Below are 6,120 nucleotides of genomic sequence, written 5' to 3'. Positions count from 1 at the left end.
CGTTTGTTTGTTAGTTAAGAAAGAAAATGTTCTGGAATGGGCTGTGATTCCTCGAGTAAAAATGAAAAAATAAATAAATAAAAATAAAATAAACACCTAAAGAGGGCGTATGTATAGATAATCGTTAACTGCTGGCAGACCATAACACACACACACACACACACACACACACACACACACACACACACACACACACACACACACATATGCAATTATAATGCACCTTTCTTGATATCACGAAACAGCAATTCAAACGACGATTAATGAGAACAGGAACGAACACAAACCAAAATATTATTAAAGTAGACGAGGGAGGACACAGTGCAATGCAGTTAACATGACTGTGCAAATATCAAAAGCACTGTTCTACCTCAGACGCCCCATCTCCCCCTCCCTGCCCATGCCTGCCCCTCCCCCCATCACTACGTCCCTCATTGGAACTCCGCTAATGAAGATAATGGGCAATGTTAAGCCTCATTTTCCAGAGACTTCCTCTCGTTCCCTGTCGCCCGCCCCGCCACTTAAGATGATAGCAGCGGATTCACGGACTGTCGTTCATACACGCACGCTGGTGGACACACACACACACACACACACACACACACACACACACACACCAGCACCAGCACACATTCACCGAGCCTGCACACTCACCATCAATAATCGCCCTAATCGCTATGATCAGAGCGATGGCGCGAGGGCAATATTAGTACCTGAGCGCCGCCTGGACCCACATAAAGCTGCCGATGAGCCGCCGAACTGGTAACTCTCCAGCCAGACCGCCACTCGATGCCCGCCAAGGAGACAGGGAGAATGGACAGAAGAGGGAGGGGACGGTGGCTAGAAGAGAGAGGGACGGTGGATTGATAGAAGAAAGGTGTGTTGTGGATTGATAGACGAAAGATGGATGATGGATTGATTGAAGAACCAGGGAGAGTGGATAGAAGAGGGGATGGTAGAAGAATGAAGGATGGTTGGCTGATAGAAAAGAGAGCAGAAGAAATAGTGTTGGTAGAATAAAGGGAAAGACGATGGAAAAGAGAAAGGATGGATAGAAGTGTAAAAGATAGAGTGCGTGAATGAGAGAGATGGAAAAAAAAAAGGCAGACAGACAGACAGACAGACAGGGAAACAGAAATACGCAGACAAAGAGAGACTGATTCCGACCCTTTGCCAAACACATAGATGATACTGGAACTCATGTAATTATGCCAAGAATTATTTTTCCTCCCTGCAAAACCGCCACTACCACCCCTTCACACACCTCGATCGCAGCCAGTATACGATGGAGGTGCGCTTGTCTTCATAATACACTCCCTAACTACCCTCCCTCCCCCTGCTCATCAGAGTTCACCACGTCGTTACGGTGCGAGCGAGTGTAGGCGGAAGGTGGTAGATGGATCCTGTGGTGGTGTAGTGGTGGTGATGATGCGGTAGTCAGTGGTAGATAATCGCAAGGTAAAGTATGTGAGGGAGTAATTCTTTTGGCGCCTGATGAAGGAAGGGGGCGGAGTGGGTGAGGACGAAGGAGGAGGAGGAGGAGGAGGAGGAGGAGGAGGAGGAGGATGAGAGAAGCGGTATAGTGGTAAAGGGTGTCTGTGGTGTCAGCTTATTCGTTGGGATGTTATTTTTATGCCCCCAAATTCTAGTCTCACGTTGTCTGCCGCCGTTAGATGAGTGTTTATGTTGTATGTATATATATATATATTTTTTTTTCTTTCATTATTTTTGTTCGTGTACTCCTGCTCCTTATTTCCTCTCTCTCCCAAGTATGCTTCCTCCAACCCTCCATTTCCCTCCTCCTTATTAAGCTCTCAATTTCTCTCTCTCTCTCTCTCTCTCTCTCTCTCTCTCTCTCTCTCTCTCTCTCTCTCTCTCTCTCTCTCTCTCTCTCTCTCTCTCTCTCTCTCTCTCTTTCCCGGCTTCCCTGTTCTCCTTTACGTGAGTTACGCTCATATTAACCATTTCTTGCCTCTCTTCGTTCCTTCTTGGCTATCCTTGGGCGTTTTGAACACACACACACACACACACACACACACACACACACACACACACACACACACACACACACTCACACTTCTCTTTAATTGCAATGGCGCATTATAACCAGACATTAACATTATCCTACGAAACTATGCTTAACCTGATTGCTCATTTCCCTTGGGCAGGAAGTACAAAACTGTTATGCTGAAAAAAGTTCTCAAAATATACAAGTCCAGTGAAGAGAGCAGTCGTGCGACCAGAGTGGTCCTGGTCTCAGCGGACGTAGTGCAAAGTGAGGATGGCCAGTGTAGCATTTTGAGAGTGGTGGTGACTGTCAAAAGAACCCCAACTTGTGAACCAAACAGGAAAGAAAGCAAACCAATTCCGCTCTACTGGTGTTGAATACGAATGTAATCTTGAGGTAGTTCGTTATTAATGAACGTATAATGTCTGTCAGTGCTGCGGGACAGTGGTGCGTGCGTTGCCTGGCCAAGGAGGCATTAAGAGGCGCGTGTTTCCGTTGACACAGTTTACTCGCCAGTTGCATTTCGCGGATTGTGACGTCACGCTTCTCACTGACTATAAGATTTCCCTTCACAAAACTATAATTATCGTTATTCACGCTAAGATGTTTTCTTCCTGTATTTTTTTTTTCGGTTTCTACTTCCGGTTCTCCTAATCTGCCAGGGCTAGCAAGGGGCCTCCTGACGAAGGACTTTGGTTTTGGCATTTGGGAACCGTCACCTCCAGTGGATCGCTTTCTTACGTGGCCAGGATTCGAACCCGTGCACCTGAAGACCCCTCAATTCCCAAACGCACATATATATATATATATATATATATATATATATATATATATATATATATATATATATATATATATATATATATATATATATATATATATATATATATATATATATATATATATATATATATATATATATATTTTTATATTAATAATAACAATGAATTATATACTAATATCTGCCAAATCGTTGTTTACATTGATATTCAGCGTTTTTGTTCGATCCGGGCGCGCTCCCCTTCAGCCGCTTCCTCATCTATAGGTGCCTTGGTCTTCTCTGTGCTGTCAGTTTCTTTCTTGTCAGATAAAAGGTAATCATTGCTTGACGGGCTGTAGCCATGATATTATGTTTGTTTACTGATGATTACACTGCATCTTGTCGAAGTGATTTCACATCGTATAACGTCGCACCACCTCTTGTTTGGCTACTGACAGGTTTTTTCCTTAACGTGTCGAAGTAAATTCTTCTTCGTGTAATAGTGCCGTTGGCGGAGCGAAAACTAGACCTAAAAACACGTTTCCTGAACCACCGACTGAGCCTCACTTCATATTCTCACTCCTCTCATTTCTCACGAATCCCGATATTTATGTATAACCTGATAGTGAATCCAGAGCCATAGTTGTGTTCCTTGTGGCCTGGACCCGCCATGCCAGGACTTGAGGCAAAAGTGACGCAGTGACTGGAGTTACACACTCATGCTCCCACAAAACTGCTCTTAGTGCATGCAAGGCAGTAATTTTGCACCTTGAGGAAGCATATTGTGCTGCGGAGGAAGAGGGGAGCATCGAGGTGAAGACAACGCCGCGCCACCCCTCGCTTCCACCTCCCGCCGGTGTCGTGTGTGGCAGAAACCTCGCTGGTCTCGCTCTGTGGTTTGTTCTGGTTGCGTGCTAAGGACGGCGAGGAGGCAATTGTGAGGGTGTTGACTGTGCCTTGTGAGGGAGCCATTTGCTGGTTTTCTCCGTTTCAGTAGGAAGGAACTCATTCATCTTGGTGAAAAAGCATTGGACGTGAGCATCATGACGATCATAGAGGTTCGGCATTCGGGCGTGTATGGCGTGGGTCCTAACAGGGATGTGTGGCTCTAGTCCGCGGAAGGGTGAGCGGGCGTGGTGCGCTTTGTTTGTTTCTCCACGGTGGCGATCCGTCAGTCAATGATGACTGCCTTGGTTGCTCCTCCGGCAAGGCAAAAACAAAGATGGATGTGAATTGCCCCGACGAATAAAAAAAAAAAAAAAATCAATTGCGACCACTGGAAGGAAGTGAAGCTAACGTAAAGATTTCGTAAGGTTGATTTTACGAGCTATGAAGGACGAGGTGGTCAGTCGTAGCTGATGCTCCGTCTGCCACTATTACCTGCTAACCCTTCAATTAGTCCATGATTGGTTGCAGTCGTGGCGGATCATGGAAGTCGTAATTTCCTCACAAAATAGTTAATAACACCGCTCGGTTCAGGAAAGCTGTCTATAAACCTTGCAGATTATAGATGAAGGGCAACAGTCAAGTTTAAATTACCGATTCACATGATCAACTTTGATGACTCTGATAGTGCCCGTTTCTAACATAATAACTAATAAGACCAAACTGCCTTCACAATCTAAGGAGATGCATTTATGATTATTATTACATATATGCTTTACCATCATTCTCTTTTTTTTCTTTCACTGCACAAACCAGACTAGTAAGGAACCTCAACCAGTTTTTGATATGATGTAGACCACCTCTTGGCGAGACTGCACCGCTCGTGGCTGGCGGGACTGGGATTAGTCTTCCTCTTTTGTAGACTCAGGAACACAACACACACTCGGTGGCCTGGCTTGCGGCACCTCAGAGGACGTTCTCTAAACCCTCTTGCCTTCCGCCTTGCGTGCACTCGTGGAGCCACATTGATCTTTAGCCTTTGGTGAGCCCATTTATAAAGCCATATATGTATACAACAATATCATCATTATTTTGATGGACAGTCAACCGCAGGACCGATGTTTCTTCCTCTGCTTAGTCTAAAGTTCATCAGTTCCGCTTCTCTCTTCTAAACTGGATATTTTTATGCTTTATAAAATAAACGAACAAACAAGTCAATGAATATTCGTTGTGTGTGTGTGTGTGTGTGTGTGTGTGTGTGTGTGTGTGTGTGTGTGTGTGTGTGTGTGTGTGTGTGTGTGTATATATATATATATATATATATATATATATATATATATATATATATATATATATATATATATATATATATATATATATATATATATATATATATATATATATATATATATATATATATATATATTTTTTTTTTTTTTTTATAGTACACACACATGATTATACCTCGAATGTTTCGCCTACTCGTACCTGTGCTCCTCACACAGTACTAGGCAATGAAGCCTCAGCTCGGTGTCCTCCACGCAGCATTGCCGCCTCATCACTGTCCCAAAGAAATAGAAAGCAACCAATGTTTTTTTTTTTTTTATTCCAGCTAGTTAGGTACTATAATGAGCTACATTGTTAATCTTCAGCATTATACCTTAATTAATAATAAATATTTACAAGAGTTATACATGTCCATCCGAAGCATTGCCAAATACTGAGCTACAGTCCAGCAAACAAGCTCTACAAATATTTATTTTAGAAATAGACAGATTCACAACTCAGGGGAAGTGGTGGGATGTAATGATAGTGATTTGTGAGGGTAGTGATGAAACGTTATAATGGTGAATCTCAGCAGTGGTTGCTCTTGGTTCCTTGGTGGTAATGGTGGTGGTGGTCATGGTGGTAGTGGTGGTGGGGACGGTAACTTACAGGGGCAACAAGGTATGAGAAGGTGAATTACGCGCAGTATTGGTCGCAGTGCAGCGAACTGTAACACACAGGAACTTAGTGCAAGTGAACTGCAGTAATAAAGGATTGACTCAGTGGAGAATATTATAACCCAAGAGAATATTGTAAGCCATTTCAAAGCAGCAGAAATGGCGTGTGTTCCATCAATGTCTGGCGGACGGGCGCCCTCTGATCCCCGTCAGGATCCCGCAGACACCATTCGCTATACTTAGGGAGGAAAACTTACCTTAGATGAGAGCCTTGGAAATGATACGGAAGCAATTACCATGGATTTATAGTACTATTTGTGGGTATATTTGCGTGTATTACGGTTGTCTTGCTGATGATACAGGCGGCTGGGCGCAGTGCGTGCAATCCGAGGCGGCGCGAGAAAAGAGTAGAAGCGCTGTAGTTGTGTGGGAGGTGGGCAGAGCTGGCAGACTTGCATAGACCTGGAAGCCAAATCACGAAGAGACAAGATAATATGCAAGCATGACAATTAATCAAGGAGGAC

This window comes from Scylla paramamosain, chromosome 2 (genome assembly GCF_035594125.1).
Source record: "Scylla paramamosain isolate STU-SP2022 chromosome 2, ASM3559412v1, whole genome shotgun sequence".
In the NCBI taxonomy this organism is placed as follows: Eukaryota; Metazoa; Arthropoda; class Malacostraca; order Decapoda; family Portunidae; genus Scylla; species Scylla paramamosain.
Note: the sequence above shows the minus strand (reverse complement) of the source record.